This window comes from Onychomys torridus, chromosome 8 (assembly GCF_903995425.1).
Source record: "Onychomys torridus chromosome 8, mOncTor1.1, whole genome shotgun sequence".
NCBI classification, from domain to species: domain Eukaryota; kingdom Metazoa; phylum Chordata; class Mammalia; order Rodentia; family Cricetidae; genus Onychomys; species Onychomys torridus.
Genome location: NC_050450.1, coordinates 62,920,273 through 62,942,137, shown reverse-complemented (window position 1 = coordinate 62,942,137; position 21,865 = coordinate 62,920,273). Strand labels below are relative to the sequence as shown.

The 21,865-nt window shown below is 40.9% G+C and overlaps 1 protein-coding gene and 1 non-coding gene across 2 annotated transcripts in view; one reads left to right on the top strand and one right to left on the bottom strand.

Annotated features, from left to right (window-relative positions):
- Positions 1-367: 367 nt before the first annotated feature.
- Positions 368-473, bottom strand: LOC118590472. Its single transcript, XR_004945773.1, has one exon. It is a non-coding gene; the product is annotated as a U6 spliceosomal RNA (small nuclear RNA).
- A 3,640-nt stretch (positions 474-4,113) lies between these two features.
- The window catches only part of Pafah1b1 (platelet activating factor acetylhydrolase 1b regulatory subunit 1), a 66,462-nt gene continuing 48,710 nt past the window's right edge, over positions 4,114-21,865 (top strand). The window contains exon 1 of the mRNA XM_036195689.1: positions 4,114-4,502. The gene's annotated coding sequence lies outside the window, so the exon portion shown is untranslated. The remainder of the gene's footprint in view (positions 4,503-21,865) is intronic.

Genomic DNA, 21,865 nt, shown 5'->3' with positions numbered 1-21,865 from the left:
CCCTTTAACTCACTAGCTAGCTGAGGCTTGCCTTCATTTTTCTGCCTCCACCTCTTGAGAGCTTTGATTAGAGGTAAGTGCTACCAGGTGCTGGGGATTGACCCTAGGGCTTCCCACATTCTAGATAAGCATTTTACTAATTGAAATATATCCCCAGCTCCTCCTTAGCCATTTTCAAATATCTATTTTAATATTTTAAAATTTATTTTTATTTTATTTGCATCGGTCATGTCTGTGTGAGGGTATCAGATCTTGGAGTTACAGACAGTTGTGAGCTGCCATGTGGGTGCTGAGAATTGAACCTGGGTCCTCTGGAAGAGAGTCAGTGCTCTTAACCTCTCTGAGCCATCTCTCCAGCCCCCTATTTTAAAATCTGGAATGTTTTATGAACTATGTCTCATGATTGCACAGGGGCCATGTTAATTTTCTCTATATTGTTTCAACTTTAGTATATATGCTGCCAAAATGAGTACTAAAATTCCTGTCACAAAGACTTTTTTTTAAAGTTTTCCAAGTAAGAGTTAATCCTTTATCCACCAGGTACATACTAACAGACATAAAGGGAAAGGAAAGATATGTTACACTTGCTTGGCCTATGCAGTGTCATCCTAATGAATGCCATACATCCTTTGGTATTGTTTATATTAGTACTTAAGTTTCATTTTTTAGTTATTATTGTGCATAGGTCATTGTGAGGATGAGCGTGCCACAGAGTATGTGTGTAGGTCATAGGACAACTTGTGGAGTTCAGTTTTCTCCTTTCACCAATAGATCTGGGGACGGAACTCAGGTTATCTCCTCAAATGCTTTTACCTACTGACCCATCTCCCCTGGCCCAAATGCATTTTGTTCTATGTATATTTTAAAGGTTTTTAGATTATGAATGTTTCTTCTCCATACTCTTCATACAACTAAGCTGTGAGTCTGACTCTGTTAACTCCCTTTAATTTGTTTTTATGTCCTCCCAACGTTCATGACACATGAGGATGTCATGACGCTGAGAAGAATGACTGGTCTAGTTGGATCCACCCACGGCGACGTGTCTCTGCCTTGTGGAAGTGTAAGTACACAAGTTAATGAGGGAGAATCTCCTAGCGTGGGTCCCTTGTCAGGTGGGTTACAGTGCTCTTCTAGATGGACTTTAACTTATGTAACCCGCACGCCCCAAACTTCTTTCCAGCTGCTGATTTCTTTCTCTACGATTTTCCCTACAACATTGGATACTTCTTATAAATTATGGAGGTCTCAAAATAAAGGATTTGTTTTTGTTATTGTTGTTGTTGTTTTACATGAGTGATTTTTCTTTTGTGTGTTCCATGTTTATGTTCGCATGTGGGAGTTTGCTTGCACATGTGTTTGGAGGATGACATGCACCTGATTATTTAGTAGAGTGCTGGGCATCCAACTTGGGTCCTCATGTTTGAGCAGCAAGCACCTTGCCTACTGAGCAATCTCTCCCTAGTTCCTCAGAACAAAATTTTAACACATTTACCTTTGTAAACAGATTTTTGCTCTGGCCATAATTTAGCAGACATTTTGTTCTCTCCCCAGGAGCAATATTTTTGGAGTGCTTCTTTCAGTAAGCTTATTTGCAGAATTGTTTAAAGTAACACTAATTTTCCTGCAGCAATTGAAACAAATGTTCCCATTTTGAAAATATCTGCTGGAAAAATAAAGATTTGTATCAGATGAATGGTGTTTGTTATTTTTTTCCCCAAGAAACCCTATTCAAAATACCCATTAGTAAATGTTTCCTGGGTAGACATAGGCTCTATATAAATCCTTATGAATTATGATTGATATCACAGATGTCCTAATTCTCCATTTTCAGTATACAAGTGTTTATTAAAATGGACATATAGTGTTAGCAACTAAGTGAAAAACGCACAGAACTGTAACACAATTGCTTTCACATCAAGTTAAGCACATAACAGTTTTCTTTTCAGAAAAATTATAAACCAGGGAGAAACATTTTATTTCTTCCCCAAAGGAGATCTATTGTTTCTTAAAGGATTGCTATAAAATAAAATTTTATTTTAATTTAGTACATAATTATACAAGTTTTATATCTTTCTAACTATAAAAACCTGTGCTCTCAAGGCCTATAGGAGTTAGGGCTACCTATTTGTATTAAATTGATGTTTATCAATGTGTTTCCAAGCAATTTTGTTAAATTTTAGAGTATTCATTTTAAAAGGCAAAGAACTGATTCATTCAGCTAATTAAATATTAAGCACAATATCAGGCAATATTAAATATTTTAAAAGATTAAAAATGAAGCTGGGTAGATTCTTAGAATAAGGGATGGTCTAATTTATTGAATGTTTATTGGCTCGGCTTTTTTTGGATGTAAGTAATAGCATCAATCCTTTGTGCATCCTCTCTGACTAGAGAATCCTAAAACTGAAACCTTGGACATGGCCTTCTAAAGATTAGTCGATTTAGTTTCTTGTGTTGATGAAGGAAAAAAAAACAATCTCTTCGGGCCATTGGCTTCATTGTTTTTTCAAGCACTTCCAGAGGTAAAGACAGCCCATCCCAATACAAAGAGTCTGGCTTTGGCACTAGACAACAATGGTTCCATGAGTTAGTACCTAGGAGACCTCACCATGGAATGACGCATTAACACGTGCAGCATCTAATTCTCCCAAACCTTACAGGTCCGTCTATGCCATCCTTCTTTCTTTCCTTTCTCTTCCAGCAAGTGCCCTGCTACTGAACTGTCTTCGCCCTTTTAAAAATGATAAATTAACTTTTGAGTTGCCCAAATGTTGTTCACTTGCTTATTTTTTGAGATAGGGTAGCTCTCTATATAGCTCTGTCCAGCTCAGAATTCACTTTATAGATCAGGCTGGTCTTGAACTCGAAGAGACCCACCTTTGTCTGCCTCCAGAGTGCTGAGGGTAAAGGTGGGTGTCACCATGTGGGGCTAATTATTTTAAGACAGGGTCTTACTATGTGCACCATACTGGCCTCGAACTTGTGGCAATCTGACTGCCTCTGTCTCCCCACTGTTAGGATTACAGATGTGAGCCACCATAGACCATTTATTACTATTATCATTATCTTAAAGAAGGATGCTTCTGAGGCTGGCTGAGAACTTTTGAGCCTCTACAATTCTCCTGCCTCCCAAGTAGCTTGGGCAATGTGCCACTTTGTTTGGCTACTAGGTTTATTTTATACTGATACTGAGGTCCAAAAGAGATAAGGTAATTTAGTCAAGGTCACACTCTTAGCCAGCGGTGACACCAGGATTCATATGGGCGATGTTAACTCTTCAGCTTCCCAATCACAATGTACAATTATTTATCTTCATAAAATCAGTTAAGCCTGAGTCTGTATTTCGGGAGAAAACACAAGTGACTAATGAAGTAATCTCATTCAATACTTCTTATAAAGATAATATTCTATATTGAATTATTTAGAGCCCCAAACCTACCCTTTCAAGTGTCTCTTTGTGGAATAAATTGACAACAAATTCCCCAGACTTATCATCAATATTTCAGTTCATAATTTAATAAAACGCAGACATGCCTTGTAGGGATAAAGTTCCAGGTCTTTCTGTGGACGTCAGTTTCCAGAATCTCTGATGTCTGCGTGTGACTAAGGAAAAGAATAGCTGAATCACATCTACAGGCGATTCCTTCCAGTTAAAAATCTGTAACAGAAAGGGAGACAAGGCAGTCCATCTGCCTCTTAACCTCAATAGCTCTTTGGCCCAAGCCCACCAACCTACTCCCATCTTTTCCGGGATGGGTGGAGGGGGGGAGGGATGGGGAAATAATCCCACAGGCTACAGGCAGAAAAAGGAGCAGCCTGGCCGGGCTCGAGGCAGCCAGGGACCCGCGGTCCGCAAGGACAGAGAAGTGAGGGCCAAAGCAGAGCCAGAGTTTGTGATGAGCCCCAACAGACGGGCAAGGGGCTCTTCCCAAGGGCACAGCGGGCCAGAACACCAGCGCCCGCGGCGCAAGCTCGGCCAAGCGGCCGGGGTACAGCATCCATCCCACCCCGCAGAAAGGAGCGCGGCCCAGGCTCGGCCCAGCCCGCGCATGCGCCTCGGCACCTCCGCCCCCCCCCCCCGCCCTCTTCCTGGCGGGTCTGGGGCGGCGGCAGCGCGGTGACGTCAGGGCGTTGGGGCAGCTCCTGTGACAGACGGAGCTGGAGCGGCGGGGCGGCGGCGGAGTCCGGCGGCCGAGATAGCGAGTGAGGGCGCGGACGAGCAGCGGCCCGAGGGTCCAGGGAACGAGGAGGAGCCGGAGGGGAGCGCTCGGGCGCGAGCGAGAGGACGCGCGAGCGCCGGGCTAGGGCTCGAGCCCCGGAACGGCTGAGGAGCCCGCCCGCGGCCCTCCCCTCCCCCTCCCCGGGACCGGGCCCAGCGCGCCATCCTCCCCCTCCCTCCCTCCCTCCCTCCTTCCTCCCTTCCCTCTCCCTCCCCCTCCCCCGCCGGTGGATGGGAGTGAAGGACGGAAGAGGCCCTGCGGAGGCGGCGGTGCAGCGCTCCGGTAAGGTGGCGACGCTCTGCGTCCTCCCCTCTCTCTCCTCCACCGCGCTCGGGCGGCCGCGGGCCGGGCTGGCGGCCTGACGATGTGGCTGCGCCGGTCCCCTCCCTCCCATTCTCCCCTCCCCCTGCCGCCGCTGCCTCCTCCTTCTTCTTCTCCTCTGCTCGCTCTCAAAATGGCGGCCGCGACGGCCGTTGAGTGAGAGGCACCGAGGAGGGGGGCCTGGCCGGGGAGGGCGCTGCCCTGGCTCTGGTCCTCGGGCCCGGGCTGCAGGCTCACCCGGGCCGCCGTGGCTTCATCCCAGGCCTCTCGGGCTGCATCGCCCTCCTGCCGCCGTGACTTAGCAAGAAAAGTATTCTTGGGTGGGAAGGGCGTGGGGAGCAGGTCGCTCTCTGATCTTCGGGGAAGGGCCCGGCCCTCCTGGGCCGCGGAAGCGAGCCCCGCAGTCCCCACCCCTCCCCGGTCGGCCTGCCGCCGGGGCTCCGGCAGCCACCAGGCCTTCCAGGCGTCTGGTTCCCCACCTGTCCTCAGGTTGGGGGTCGACCCGAGGAGGATGGCCCGCCGCCTAGGCCCTCGGCCCCCTGGTGCGGTGTTGGGTCAGCCTCTGCACTCAGTGACGATCTGCAGCATCCACCCTCCAGATCGGGCAGGGCTTTCCTTTTTGCCACTGGCTCCTTGCTCGGGAGCTGCCTTTTGACGTTGCTAACACTGAGCTCCGAGGCCCTCTGCTATTCCCTTCATCCCCTGTCTCCATTCCATTAGGAAACGCTGTGACTATTTACCCTCTCTAGCCGCCCGGGTGAGAAAATGTTTTTGAGATGGTGAGCTTATTTTTACTACCTCTACAAACACAGCCAAGAGGAGAGATTTTCGCTGTCTTGAAATGAGCGAAATCAAAGTGCTTGGCTTTGTTAGTCTGCTTTTTTTTTTTTTTTTTTTTTTTTTTCCCAGTGACTTAGCAAGAAACTCCTTGGGAGGAGGGCAGGAAATTTTCCATTGAGGTTGAGTTTGGATCTAATTCCTATCAGTCCTCTGGTTAAGAAATTGTGTTTGAAGAAGAGTACCGGATTTGTGGTCTCCTTCTCAATGGGCGATGTCATGCCAAGGATCCTCCCTCCCCCTTTCCTTAAGAGGCAATTGCGAGAAAATAAAGATATTACTGTTTTTCCGACCTTTAGTTTCAAGCACACACTCCTTAAGGTTCACAACCTTTAAAAGATCCAACAACAACAGAAAGGTCATTTTAGCAATTCTCTTTTTGTTGAGGGTGGGTTGTTTTGTGTGAATTTTTCTGGGGGTGGGATGGAGGAGAGACCTTGTTTGGGCCTTCCATACCGGTAATTTTGTCTTTCCTGTTCATTTCGCCACAGCAGTGTTTGCTTAGTACCCCCCCCCCCCTTGCAGTAGAGCTTGATTGCTGCAAGATTCAGTCCCTTAATCAGGAATATTTTTAGTTGAGTACGCCAGTAATAATATATTGAAAATACATTAAAAAGCTCTAACTTTAAAAATAGGTTTGGTTTTAAGGCTCCAACCAGCTTGTCTTTTAGGACATAGTTCTGCAAAATAATTGGCAGTTACAAATTCGGTTTTTATTAAAGCAGAATATGTATTTAGGGTAATTTATTCTTTCATGTCTATTTAAAAGATCATTGTTTGGTTTCAGAGGGAAGGATTTCCTACAATAAATTTAAAGCTGGTATATATAATTTAAAAGTCAGAGAAAGGAACCCAGCTTTTCACAGAATATTTCTGCATATGCTGGTTTTGCTGGAGCACACCCTGTTTTGGTACATCCTCCCACCTCCTTAAAAAATGGGTTAATATTTGTGGATGCTATGAACAGCCATTGAGCCGGGAGGATTGGGTGGAGTAAGGGAACGACAGCAGAGGCTGTGAAATGCTCCATTGCTCTTTCATCGCATTTTCTTCATCCTCTACTCTGTAAGGTTATTCCATACTAATTGTAGCTGCAACAAAGGGATTTCTCTGTTGTAAATCTTACAAATCTCAGGTTTTCCACCTTTCTTCCTTCAAGAAGGGCATTGAATAATGGAATAAAAGCAGCATCCATGCTTTAAAACAAGTACTTATTGTCCACCTGTGTGTATATGTGTGTGTGTATAGAACATCTACATATGTGCTCTAGTTAATGTTTTTTTAAATTATTCTAGCCAGAAGAGTATTAAATTAACTAATGCCACAAATATTTGGCAACAAAAAGCATGGTATACTGCAAAAAAAAAAGTCTAGTTTAAAATGCTTGTTTTTAGTTTTTTTTCTTGATGAACATCAAAGATGAGAAAATAAAGAGTAGTTGTTTTGTGTCAAGAGCTCTTTAAATAGACCTTTTTTCTTGTATTGCTTCTTGTATAGGACTTCGTGATAAAAGATCATAGCTTACTTTAGTGTCATGTTTCTTAAAGAATTTTAAAATTGACAAATACAACCTTATGAACCTTAATGAACCAAATGAACCTTAGGTTTGTAACTTTGGATATATTTTTACAATTTTTTTTTTTTTTATTTTTAATGTAGCTAGAAAGTCAAAAGGCTATTATGGTGATAGATGAGTACATTGGGATTAGTGTTTCACTGTATTGTGTCTGACATATCCCTGACCCTACTATTTCTAGTTAATGGTGAATCCTCACCCCACCCCTGCCTAGGAGCTTATTGATAATTTGTTTCAGAGTACAATGTATGTGTGTTTGTTTCTGGCATGTTCAGAATCTTGCTTAGTTCAAAGAAATTAGTTTTAGAAATTATTCACAATCCTATATTTATAAAAACTTTAATGAAGTTGGTATGAATTTCTTTTTTCACTCACTCATTCATGTATGTTTATGTGCACCAACTTAACATGGATCATGTCTTTTCTACCATCATGTAGGTCCTGTGGATTGAACTCAAGTTAGATTTGGTGGCAAACGTCTTTATCTACTCAGCCATCTTGCCATCTTTTAAGATGGGGTCTTACTGTAGCCCAGGCTGGCCGAATTTGTTGTGCAGCTGGTCCTGACCTTGAACTTCCAATAGTTATCTTCCACCTCTGCAAGTGCTGGGGTTACAGGACACTATGTAGCCTTAATTTGCTTAATACTCACTCCTTTTGTATCCTAATGGGACCTCTAACTGCCTCTTTCTGCCTTAGAAGCCTTCTGAGTGCTGTCAAACAGGTATGTGTGCCACCGTACTGCTTTCAGTAGTATTTGGTATTTTTTTTTCTGAGACAGGGTTTCTCTGTGTAGTTTTGGAGCCTGTCTTGGATCTTGCTCTGTACACTCACAGAGATCCTCCTGGCTCTGCCTCCCTAGTGCTGGGATCAAAGGTGTGCACCACCATCCCTTGGCTGGTGTCTAGTTTTAGTTATGTTATATACATAACTTTCTGGATAAAATATCTCTAGCATGAAAAGTATTTGTTTCTGGGAATGAAAAGTCAGTATCTCATAATTGTTGGTTTTCTGGTTCAGAAGGTCCATATTGTTGTATTTAAGAAAAGGAAAGTAGCCAGGTGATGGTGAGTCGACTGCCCGCCTTTAATTCCAGCACTTGGGAGGCAGAGGCAGGCTAATCTCTGTGAGTTTGAGGCCAGCCTAGTTTACAGAGCAAGTTTCAGGACAGCAAGGCTGCACAGAGAAACCCTGTCTTGGAAAAACTGGGGTTGGGGTGGTTAAGAGCTGGTGAGATGGTTTAGTACTTGCTGCTAAGTTTGACAACGTGAGTTTGCTTCCCAGTACCTACATGGTAGACAGAACCATCTCCCACAATTTGTCCTCTGATTGGCACATGTACATAATAATAAGAAAGGAAAATAAATGTTGCTGGCTTGGTTTATATACAAAGCTATCTAGATACCTGGATGTTCATGTGTGTAAATGACTTTATGCTTGTATTTTAAGGATCCAGAAGAAAGATCTTTTTGGTTACATCTGGTTCATATTATCTACAATTGACATTTCAATGAGCTATAGATATTATAGATCATGTCATTATTATGGTAGAACTGTCTTTTTTCAGTTTTATTTTTGTTTATGTGTATGTGTGTGTGTGTGACTAGTTATAAGTATGTGCAAGTGAGTACAAGTACTAGAGATGTTGGATCCCTGAAGCTGGAGTTAAAGGTGGTTGTGATCTGTCCTTGTCTTCTGTGTGAGTAGTTAGTGTGTAAGTGTGTGTGTGTGTGTGTGTCAGAGAGAGGGGGGGGGTCTGTGGAAGTCAGAGTACAGCTTTCAGGAGTTGGTTCTCCTTCCACTGTGAGTCCTAAGGATCAAACTCATGTTGACAGGCTTGGTGGCAAGCACCTTCACCTTCTGAGCCATATTGCCAGTCCTGTATGATAGAGCTATCTTAAGTTCGTTCCAGCACCCAGGAGGCAGAGAGGCAGGTGGCTCTGAGGTCAAGGCCAGCCTGGTCTTCATAGTGACCATCAGGATACATAGTGAGACCTCCTGACTCAAACAAATACCCCCCCCCCAAAATAAAAACAAACCCAAAGCAAAATATTATACTAAGTGAATGTTCATTTCTGAACTTGTGATACAGGTCTGTCCCTCTCTCAACCACGCCCCCCCCCCCCTTTAAGAATGAGGTTAGCTGGCTTTAAATGAAGCTGGTTATGGCTGTATCTGTTTTGTGCCTGAGGGTTAGGGTATTGGAATTGGAACGCAAGACTTTCCTGTTGGATGTTCTCCACCACAAAGAAGCTACACCTGGACAGAATTTTTACTTCAAATAGAAGTCTCTGTTGCTGGGTGTGGTGGTGCACGCCTTTAATCCCAGCTTTGTGGATCTCTTGAGTTCAAGGCCAGCCTGGTTTACACAGTGATTTGTAACACCTAGGGCTGTTACACAGAGAAACTCTGTCTTGAAAAACAAACAAACAAAAATAATAAAATAAAATTAAAAAGCACATGAAGTCTCTGTCATGAAAATATTTTATGACAGATAACCTGTTTTTTTTTTTTGTTTTTTTTGTTTGTTTGTTTGTTTTTTGAGACAGAGTTTCTTTGTGTAGTTTTGGTGCCTGTCCTGGATCTCGCTCTACAGACCAGGCTGTCCTCGAACTCACAGAGATCTGCCTGGCTCTGCCTTCTGAGTGATAGGATCAAAGGCATGCACCACCACTGCCTTTAAAAAAAGAATCATTTTACTAGATATAAAGCAAAGAACAATCAGACTGCAACCCACAGAACCAGGGAGGCTACATAGCAGGAGGGACCTTAGGATGATTGTGGTTTATAATAAGTTTTGGTTTTTACTCAATCATTGGGCAAGCCTCAGTGAAACATTTCACTATTAGTATAAGAATTTGTACTGTATCAAGCTGATAATAGAAAAAAAATAATTTAAAAAAAAGGAATCATTTGAAGTGGAAAATCTTTGCCACTGGTTTGTCTTGTGTAATACAGCTATTGCTTTTTTTATTTGACAGGTTTCTCTATTTAAAATAAACTAGATTTTCACAATGAGAAACTGAAGAGAAAAAACAAATTTCCTTACATTCTGAAGATGCTTAGCTGTAAGTTAAGTTGAGTCCTAGTTGTGAAAAGCCATCTTGGGAAATGTATATTTCTTTTCTTTGCTTGGAGGTGGGGTCTCCAATAGCCCAGACCTTAAACTCAAAATATAACTGAGCCTGGCCTTTAACTTCTCATCCTCTTGCAGTCTCCCAAGAGAAATGGGTATTTCATGAAGAAAGATGCTATAACACATTTTGTAAACATAACAAGTCACTTCACTGAAGTCTTTTTGGGTTCTAACAATGTTACTGGTTTGGTATGACAATTTACATAGTTAAATAGGACTTTAATTTCTATTAATTTTTGTCATTGGCACAGGAGTTACAAATTTTAGTTGGTATTTGTGCTTTATGGCACAGTCATAGTACTTATTTTGGTTGCTTTTTCTCTTTAAAAATGGGTGGCTTTTGGTTAAAACAGGATTTATCTGTCAGGGATCTTCTAAATAGTCTCTCAACTATTACCATTTAGCTGTATCAAACATTTGCCTAGTTTGTCACTATTGAATTTGATACCTGGTTCCACTTATTTTCTCATCTTTTAGGTAGATGGTATTTCCATATATGAGAGAACTAAAATTCCACAAATTTTCCCCCTGAAGTCACTTAGGTAGTAGCTAGAGTGCCGCTTGGGTGCTGGCTTACGTGTCACATGGTTCCTTTTCATAGTGATTGACTTCTTTTGAAAAAGTTTACAAGGTTGGGGATTTAGCTCAGTGGTAGAGGGCTCGCCTAGCAAGCACAAGACCCTGGATTCAATCCTCAGCTCAGAAAAAAAAAAGAAAAAGTTTACAAAATAATTAGTTTTTGAGCGTTTATACCATGAAGCACAAATATTAAGGGCACACAGTTAAGCAACTACACAGCAGATGTCACCCATTTAAGAAGTAAACATTTTTACATTCTAAAATTCTCACAGACTCTCATAATTTAAAAATATACATTTTATTTATTTAATTGTGGGTGTAGGAGCACGCTCCACATTATGAGTTGCAGAAGTCAGAGGACAACTTTTAAGATTCTATTTACTACTATTTCAGTCCCAGAGGTTAAACTCAGGCATTGTAAGTAAGCAGCTGCATATATACTCCGAGCTGTCCTGCCAGCCCTCAAAATCTCTTTTTATTTTATTTAAATACATTCACATTTCAGGGGTATAATTTAAAATGTTTTCATTTTGGCTGATGTAGTTCACTAGCTTTTTTCTTTTTCTTTCTTTTTTTTTTTTTTTTTTCCTTGAGACAGGGTTTATTTGTGTAGCTTTGTGCTTTCCTGGATCTCTCTCTGTAGACCAGGCTGGCCTCGAACTCATAGATATCTGCCTGGCTCTGCCTCCCGAGTGCTGGGATTAAAGGCGTGTGGTGTGCCACCACAGCCCAGCCCTCTTTTTTTTCTTTAACCCATCCTCTATCCTTTTTAATCTTAATTTTGAAAATGGTGACTGGGGCATTTGTTAACTTTGTTCCTGCATTTTGCATGAATAGGCTTGCAATGCCTAACATTGCTTTAAAAATATTATTTTAGCTAGGTGGTAGTGGCGGCACACGCCTTTAATCCCAGCACTTGGGAGGCAGAGGCAGGTGGATCTCATTTGAATTAGAGGCCAACCTAGTCCACAGAGTGAGTTCTAGGATAGGCAGGGCTTGACAGAGAAACTGTCTGGAAAAACCAAAAAACAAAAACCCAGGGCCTTGTGAAATATTGAGCATATGCTTTTATCGCTGAGGTGTACTCCCCAGGCCAAATAATTTTAACTTTTGAAAACATTATAGAAAGTTTTATGTTTTGGGGCAGCAAGGTGGTTCAGGCACTTACTATGCAAGCCTTATGACCTGAGTTGGATCCTCAGAACCTACATGCAATTATAGAGTCATTCCACACAGTTGTTTTCTGACCTTTGCAGCTGCATCAAGGCATTTGGGTCCACATGGATACATTGTTCTTGCAGACAGGCACACGGTAATAAAACAGTTTTATGATTTGTACATTGTGGATAGTTGAAATTTGTGACACAGATGGCTATGTGTTTTTCTTTCTTTTATTTTCTTTTTTGACACTGGGTATAGCCTTGGGCATAGCATTCTAGGCAAAGTATTCTATTACTGAGTAGTATATTTAGCTAGTTATTTTTCAAAAAAATTCTCTTTATTTTTTGGAAGTAGGGCCTTACTATGTGTTCTTAGCTGGTCTTGAACTCATGGAAATTGTCTGTCCTTTGTCTCCTGAGTATCAGGACTAAATGTTATGTCACCATGTACATAAGGTCAGTCTTTCTCAGCCCTTTTTCTCTTTTCTTTCTTTCCTTTTTTTTTTTTTTTTTTTTTCCGAGACAGGGTTTCCCTGTGTAGCTTTGCGCCTTTCCTGGAACTTGCTTGGTAGACCAGGCTGGCCTCGAACTCACAGAGATCCGCCTGGCTCTGCCTCCCAAGTGATGGGATTACAGGCGTGCGCCACCACTGCCCGGTTTCTTTCCTTTTTTTTTTTTTTTTTTTTTTTTTTTTTGGAGACAGGACTCAATGTGTAGTCCTGGCTGGAACTCACTATGTAGGACGGAGTGGGCCTTGAACTCATAGATATCAACTTGCCTTTGCCTTCTAAGCGCTGATACTCAAGGTGCATGTCACCATGCCTGGCCCACATCTAGTATTTGAAGCCCTGGTTGCTGGGGTTATGGGCTCAAGTACCACCCTGTCTGGTAGCAGTTGCTAATTTTTAAGTTAAATTAAAAAATTAAGGGTTGGAGAGATGGCTCAGAGGTTAAGAGCACTGACTGCCATTCCAGAAGTCCTGAGTTCAATTCCCAGCAACCACGTGGTGGCTCACAACCATCTGTAATGAGATCTGGTGCCCTCTTCTGGCCTGCAGGAATACATGCTGTATACATAATAAATAAATAAAATCTTTAAAAATAATTAAAATACAAGGTCTCATGTAGCCCAGACTGATGTGAAATTAATGAAGGATGACAACCTTGAACTTCTGACTCTTCTGCCTTGTCTCTTGAATGGAAAACACCACCACCACCCCCCACCACCACCCCCCCCCCCCCGCCTTCTTCTCAGTGTTGATCATTCAACTTAGTGCCTCTCACAGAGTAGGCAAGCTGCCTATTGGGCCACCCACCCATCTTCTGCCAAATCCTTAAATGACATCTTCTATTTATGCATTGTTTCATTATTTCTGGGCTACACGCTGCTTTGATAAAAGCATAGACCCACTGTTGATTGGGTTGAGTTGATGGCTTCCAGAGCTGGCAGCACCACCGCCATGTTTGGAAGCTGAGGTGGGTGGAGCCAGCAGCCACAGCACTGTTTCAGTCTTAGACTGCTGCAGTTTAAAGCAATAGGTTCACAATAAGACAGATTTAGATGGAATAGTTTACAATATGTGTAAAAATGTACGTAGGCTTGAGAGAGAAAAAAATATATACAGTTGTATAAACAAATATTTTTTAAAAATAAAGTCTTTAAAGAGACAGTAAAGGTAGTACAAAAAATAAACTATGTAAAGATGGATATTACACAGAGAATCTGGATTGTGTTGTCTTTGAGATTCTTAGCTGCAGAAAAACATTTGATTGTAAAAGAAAGCTGTTGAGTTAAGCAAATATGTATATTTTAAAGGTACCTTGACTTCAAAATTTGGATCTAAGGATATGTTGCTTTGGAAAGGAGGCTCTGCTTTTGTTTCCACAGAAAGCCAGAGGCTATGGATTTGTTCCAGATTAAGATACATCAGGTTTGACCAACCAAGACCCCTTGAAAGGTCTCTGATGACACCATGGCCCAGATGATTCAACATCCAGAACAGTTTGAAGGCAACTGGCTCAGATGATACATCCTTACGGACTACTCCATACACCTAAAATTTTCATTGTGTCCCCATAAGATACAGCATCCCCCTCCAGCAGGAAGTAGTAAGACAAGCTACGCCCAAATTCCCAAATACACCAAGCTAGCTTTGGAGATTGAATTGGCTCACTCCTTCTCTAAACCCAAACAAAAAAAAGGGTGAAAGATTCTTTTGTCTCATATCAGAAGAGCACTCTGGTGTGGGACAGAAAAAAAAAACCCAATATTTTTATTTAAAACATGTTGATTATAAATGTAATCTCTTTCTAAAGAAAAAAAGGGGATATATAGATATGATAGGATAAAAGGGTAGATTGTTGAACCTACTTTTAAAGAGCAATGACTTGTCTAAAAAAATTTTTTTTCCTTTTTCTGGAAGCTGAGGATTGAACCCAGGGCCTTGCACTTGCTAGGCAAGTGCTTTACCACTGAGCTAAATCCCCAACCCTTAAAATGTTTTACATTGCTATGGATTTTAGTTTATTGATACAAGTTTACACTTAATTTTGTTATACTGTATATATATTTCTATTCTTGTTTGAGGTATTATGTTCATGTAACTCATTTAGATTGTAATGGGTAATTAAGAAATTCAGACTTATAATTAGTTTTCTATGATAGTCAAAGTTATAGTCATGTCAGTTTAGTTTTCTAGGTATACATAGATATATTTTAGATAGATAATCTTCAAACACTTCAAAGACCTACAGAATATGGCATTTAAAATTTTTTTAAAAATTAGACTTTCTAGATAGTGAGACATGTCTGCTCCTGGCAGCACCGGATTTACTTCAGAGAGGTGGATGGTCATCGAAGACACTCTATATAGAGTTTACGTTCATCTTGGCAAAAATAGTCATTTGGGCAAGAAACTGTTCTTGCCTGGACTGCTTGATCAACTGGACATGCAGGACCCATAGGCAGACATTCTACAGGACACAGAGAAAAGTGACTGAGAGACTCTAGGCCTGTAGGCTAAAGACAGATGCCCCAACTTTACAAAAGAACTTTGGATGACTGTCCAGGCTGCCAGCTGTCTCTGTCTACTCTTGCAAGACTCTCGAAAGTTGCTTGCGTCTTTCTCCCACTTCTTAGGTAATATTATATCCTTCTGAGGTTTTTGATGTAGTTGAAGACTAGATAGTTATAATTTTCCTTAGTTTTTTTTTTTTTTGTCTTTTTTGTTATTTTGTCTTTAATTTTCATTAGTTATGATAAAAGATAAGTTAGATATGAAACCTTAGACTCACAAATATAGGATAGATAGGATATCTTCTTTAATTTTGCCAAATACTGTAATTCTTGCTTGATAATTGTTTTGTTACATGTAATTTTACTATGTGAAAGTTAAAACCTTCCTTTTGAAAAAAAAAGAAAAGGGGAAGTGCTCTGGATATTGCCCTGTATAAATAAAATGCTGATTGGCCAGTAGCCAGACAGGAAGTATAGGCGGGACAAGGAGAGAAGAGAATTCTGGGAACAGGAAGGCTGAGTCAGAGAGACGCTGCCAGCTGTTGCCATGACAAGCGAGATGTAAGGTACTGGTAAGCCATAAGCCACGAGGCAATTTATAGACTAAAAGAAATGGGTTAATTTATGATGTAAGAAAAGCTAGCAAGAAGCCTGAGCCATTTGGCCCAACAGTTTAAATAATATAAACGTCTGTGTGTGTATTTTGTAAGTGGGCTGTTGGACTGACAGGGCTTGGTGGGGGCTGGAGAGAAGCTTTTTTTCTTCTTTTCTCTTTTTTTTTTTTTTTTTTTTTTTTTTAGTTTTTGGAGACAGGGTTTTTCTGTATAGCCCTAGCTATTCTAGAACTTGCTCTGTAGCCCAGGCTTGCCTCACAAATGATTCATCCACCTGTTTCTGCCTCCTGAAGCTGGGATTAAAGGCATGTGCCACCACCATCCAGCCTTATCCATCCTTTCTTACTTTTACTTTATCAAGAATAAGCTAGTACCAGTCATAGGTATGCTAGCACTAAACTGGTAATACCCCACTCAAAAAACAAACCAAGGATGAAAATGAGACTGATATTATTTGGTATTTCTTGACTCCCCCACCCCCAATGCTAAGGGAATTGAACCTAAGATCTTACATATTAGGCATATGAGCCACTGATGAGCTACACATATCCCTAGTCCTCTTTTTACATTTATTCACCTACTTGTTTTTTATTTATTTTGTGTGTATGCATGAGTGTTGAGGTGTTCATGTGAAGATCAGGAAACTGCTTGTAGGATTCTGTTCTCTCTTAACCCTGTGGGTTATAGGGATCAGACTCAAGTTCTCAGGCTTGGTGGCAAGTGTGTTAGCAGAAAATTAAGCTGTTGAGTAAAGCATGTACTTGGTGCCAGGTATCAATCTGAGGGGTCTTCCCTGTTAGGCAACTGTTTTACCACAGGCCTGTGTGCATTAGGGTGGGTTTTTACCCCCTCCTCTACTCCTCTGATAAGATTGGTTAGATTCTTTTGTTTGTTTGTTTTCGAGACAGGTTTTCTCTATGTAGCCCTGTCTGTCTGTCGTAGAACTCATTCTGTAGACCAGGCGGGCCTTGAACTCAGAGATTACTTGCCTCTGGAGTGCTGGGATTAAAGGCATGGGCCATCACTTCTTGGCTCCCTGGTAGGATTTGTTATTTTTTTCCTTTTTTTTTTTTTTTTTTTTAGATTGATTTTAAGTGTATGAATGTTTTGCCTGCATGTGTATATGCCTGCCAGGTGCCCACAGAAGACAGAAGAGGGTGTTGGACCCCCTGGAATTGTAGTTATAGGTGGTTGTGAGCCACCATGGGGTGCTAGTAATCAAATTCAGGTCCTCTGTAAGAAGGAATGCTCTTTTTTAATTTTTTGATACAGGGTTCCTCTGTAACAGTCTTGGTTGTCCTAGAACTTTCTTTGTAGACCAGGCTGGCCTGGAACTCACTGAGTTCCACTTGCCTCTGCCTCCCAAGTGCTGAGATTAGAGGATTGTGCCACCACCGCCTGGCAGAAGGAGTGCTCTTAACTGTTAAACCATCCTCTTCATCTCAAGATTTTTTTTTTAAATAAAAGAATTACCTTACTATGCAGTTTAATCATATACAGTCATTTTTATAGGTTTTTTATAGGTTTGTTTGCTTTATTTTTTTAAATACAAGATAATTATTTGATGATTTCATTTAAATATATAGTATCATTGTCATTTCCACACCCTCTCAAGTTCCATCCTTTTTTTTTTTTTGTTTTTGTTTTTTTGAGACAGGGTTTCTCTGTGTAGTTTTGGTGCCTGTCCTCACTCTAGACCAGGCTGGCCTCAAATTCACAGAGATCCTCCTGGCAAGCTCTGTCCTTTTTATTATTGCTGGCCATGTCTCTATAGTTTAGCCTTAGTAAGCTATGGTATGTTCAATGCTACTTCCCAGACCTCTTCATGGTACTTTTACGCTGTATAGTCCTTCCTCATAACCTTTTCAGCCTAAATAACAGATTGTCCTTTTCTAGGCAACCTTTCCAATTTTTTTTTTAATCTGAAAGAAACTTTTTCTTTGAATTCATAATGTGGTGCCTTTTTTTTTTTTTTTAAATAGCTTGTAAAAAATGTTTCATCTCATGTATCAGATGAGTCAGTGCATTTAAATAGTATGGGGGTAACATCTAGCACATAGTAAGTTCTTGGTAACTTGATTGTTAGAGTGACAATAATGAAATCATTTTTAAGATGCAGTGATGAATAATTTATCTGTACTTTCTACCATCTTGTGATGTTAAAACTGATTTTTCTCTGTGCTCGGGCAGTGTCTCTTTCTTTGCTTTTATTCCTATTGTATCATTTCGCTATTTCTAAGCCATATGAGGGAAACCTGAGGTTAGGTACCCTTTACATTATTCTTTTCATTAAACCTTATTGTGAGGACGGCCGGTGGTGGTGCACTCCTGTAATCCCAGCACTTGGGAGACAGAGGCAGGTGGATCTCTGAGTTCAAGGCCAGCCTGGTCTATAGAGCCAGTCCAGGACAGGCTCCAAAGCTACAGAGAAACCTTGTCTCGGGGAAAAAAAAAAAACAAAAAAAACAAAAAAAAAACCAAACCCTTATTGTGAGTGTTTGAGTCATTTAGGTAGTACTAACCTTAAAGAAATGGGCAAAATAACCTTTAGGAAGTTTGACAATTGCTCAGGGTCAGTTTGTGAATGAACAGGATGATTTCTTTTTTCTTCTAGTGATGAGGAATTAGGGCCTCACATGAGGCACACATTCTACCACTGAACTATACCTCTAGGGCCCCAAAATGATATTTAAACCATGACTGCTTGACTCAAATTCTATGCAGCAAGACATCAGAACTGGTCAGAAATGGTGGTGCCTGCTGGGCAGAGGTGGCACCAATAGGACTAACTTAATCTGCCTGTAACAAGTCCTATACACAGCCAAAAATATTCTTAAAATTTTCACTTCTTTGGAATTTATTAATTAATTGATTGCTTTTTTTTCCCCTTGAGGCAGGGTTTCTACATAATCCTGGAACTCACTATGTAGCCCAGTAGACTAGTCTGGTGTCGAATTTAGACATCTGCCTGCCTCTGCCTCCTGAGTGCTGGGATTAAACTAAGTTTTATTTTTAAATTATGTGTCTGTGTTTGGGTTGGTGTATGTGAATGCAGGTGCCACAGAGGCCAATTCTCTGGAGCTGAAGACAGGTGGCTGTGAGCCATTCTATGTGTGTGCTGGGAACCAACTTTGGGTCCTCTAGAAGTGTCCTTAACCTCTGCACCATCTCTCTAGCACCTTTTATGTTTTATTATATGGTAAATATACAGGGAAAAGTATTTATAGTAATATAATGAAATTCCCATGTAACTACTCTCAAAGCTTTTTTAAAAAATAAAGCAGATTGGGGATGTGTGTGCACAGTTTAATCTCAGCACTCAGGAGGCAGAAGCAGGTGGATCTCAGTGAGGGGCATTCCTCTTTTGTTTGTATATATTCCTTTTTTGTTTGTTTGAGACAGGACCTCACTATGTAGCCCTGGCTGGCCTGGAACTCTGTATGTAGACCAGGCTGGCCTCTGCCTCCTGAGTGCTGGGATTAAAGGTATGTGCTACCACACCTGGCTGTATATGCCTTTAAAAAACCAAACAATCTGTGCTTTCATGCATTGGGAGTTGTTTCTTCCTTCCATCCTGTGGGTCCTAGGTTGTCAAAATTATTGATAAATGCCATTTTTTTTACGTGCTTGCTGAGCCATCTCACTGACTCTGGTTTTTTTTATACTTGGAGTATACACATGCATATCATTAAACAATGTAGATTTTTAGACTTTATGTGAATGTTATACCATCTATTTTCCAACTTAGTATTTTCATCTAGTAAAGTATGTTCTAGGTAGGTTTCTAACATTGCACTGTTTACAGTACTGCTGTGAGTATGGGTAAAATATTTTCAGATGAGAGTTTGTTTTACACATAATTCTTAAATTAATCAATGATTTTTCCTTCATAATTTTTATGATTTATATTTAATAAAGAGAATAATTAGCTGGAGAGATGGCTCAGCGGTTAAGAGCACTGACTATTCTTCCAGAGGTCCTGAGTTCAATTCCCAGCAACCACATGGTGGCTCACAACCATCTGTAATGAGATCTGATGCCCTCTACTGGCCTGAAGGCATACTTACAGACAGAACACTGTATACATAATAAATCTTTTTTTTAAAAAAAAGAGAATAATTAATATTGTTGGCATCAATTTTAGATCACAAATCCTTGAATTTCCTCCTCCCCCTCAATTTCCTTTACCATGGAAATAACCTGAGTTTATCCAGTTACTTAACGGGAGGTTTCATGCTTGTCACCTTCATGTCAGAATAAGTTTGTAAACATATTTCTCTTGGCCTTGTATAGCTAAAAAGTTTCTAAGCTATATTTAAAATTACATACTTTGCATTATCTCTTTTCAGATTATCCTGGAAAACTAGACAAAACTTAGGCAACTTTACATTATTACCACGTAAACAAACTGGGCTTGGAGGTGCATGTCTTTAATCTCAGTAGTAACAATAAGAAAGGATAGGCTATCTAGGTGCAGGGCCTGTACAATAAGACTGTCTCAATAATAATAATAAAATCAAAGAAAGTTTGCCACTTTACCTGCTTCATTTTACCATTTGTATTGTTTTCCATAGACACTTAATTTGTGATTCATGCCTTTTTTGTGTCCAGATTATTAAGGACTACCCTACAGTGTAGCTGAATGTTTAAAAGCACACAAAACTGTTTGTAAATTGTGGAGTTCTGTGCAGATGCCAGGTATTTATTGTTCTATACACTTAGGTTCTGAAAAGGTGTTTTGTTTTTGTTTATAGTTTTTTTGGTTTTTGGAGACAGGTTTTTTTTGTTTTGTTTTGTTTTTTTTTAAGACAGGGTTTCTCTGTGTAGCTTTGGAGCCTATCCTGCAAATCACTCTGTAGACCTTGATGGTCTCAAACTTACAGAGATCCACCCGGCTCTGCTTCCCGAGTGCTGGGATTAAAGGCGCCATCACTGCCTGGTTTGAGACAATTTTTAAAAAATATAGCTCTGGCTGTTCTGGACCTAGCTTTGTAGACCAGGCTGGCCTCAAGAGATCCAACTGCCTCTGCCTTCCAAGTACTGGGATCAAAGGCATTCAGCACCACTGCCTAACTCTAGAAAGGTTTTTAAGCAGAAGAACTTAAAGTTGATATAAATATCTTCACCTTGTAGCCCTGACTGGCCTGGAACTTGATGCTACAGTAGGCTGGCCTTGAACTTGCAGAGTGCAGAGATCTACCTGCTTCTGCCTCCCTAGTGCTAGGATTGATTAAATATGTGGGCCATCCTGCCTAATGCCAAACATATGCTTCCAGAGTATTCAGTATAGTTATTAGCAGAAAGACTCAGAACTGTATACTAGTGAAAAGAGATTGCTTCAACAGAATTATCTCAGCCTCCAAATGCTGGAGATTGAGGTGTGTTCCACTGTGCCTAGCTTAGTGCTAAGGGTTTTATTTGTAAGTACAGTATTGCCTCTTCCTAAAGCCCAATTCACCTTTGTTAGAAGGAAGTTTTGTTTTCTTTGACACTATGGAGAACTACATGTCTTTATTTTTTCACTGTCACTGCTGAACCTCTGGAATTTAGAGTACAGGTCACTCTTATTGGTGACTGCTTTTTGTAGCTGTTTTCTATCTTTAGCCATTCTAGTAATACTGTATTTCCTAACTACTCAAAAATTTGCACTTGAATTTTTCATATTATTTTCTTTTCTTTTCCAAAACCTGCCTCAAAGAATTGTCTACCAGTTCCATCTCCTTTTTATAGTGTGGGTGATAATAAATTAGCAACTTCTGAGCAGTTGCTCCCTAATAGAAATGGGATCTGCCTTTATGACTAAGATCATACCCTAGAGAAAACTATCTTTGGGGCAGGGGACATTGCTCAGTGGGTAAAATATGTAGTTTTCCTGCCTGGCCCAGTCAGGACAAATCTCTCTTACCCTCCAGTCCCACAGTCGCTCAGACCCAACCAAGAAAGCACACAGAAACTTACACTGTTTAGAAACTGTATGGCTGTGGCAGGCTGCTTGTTATCTACTTTTCTCTTAAATTAACCCATTTCTGTTAGTCTATACTTTGCCACATGGCTTGTGGCTTACCGGTGTCTTTACATGTTGCTTTTCATGGCGGCGGCTGGCGGTGTCTCTCTCCAACCTTCTACTTCCCAGAATTCTCTTCTCTCTTGTCCCGCCTATACTTCCTGCCTGGCCACTGGCCAATCAGAACTTTATTTACACAGAGCAATATCCACAGCAAAAATATTTGTGGCAGAAGCATAATAACCTGAGTTTGGATCCCTAGCACCCACATAAAAATGTGTGTGGTAGCATCAAAACCCAATTCTTGTGTTACAGCAGAGACATGACCATTCTGGAGCCCATTGGCTAGCCAGTGTAGCTAATTGGTAAGCCCTGGGGTCCATGAGAGACCTTTCGTAAAAA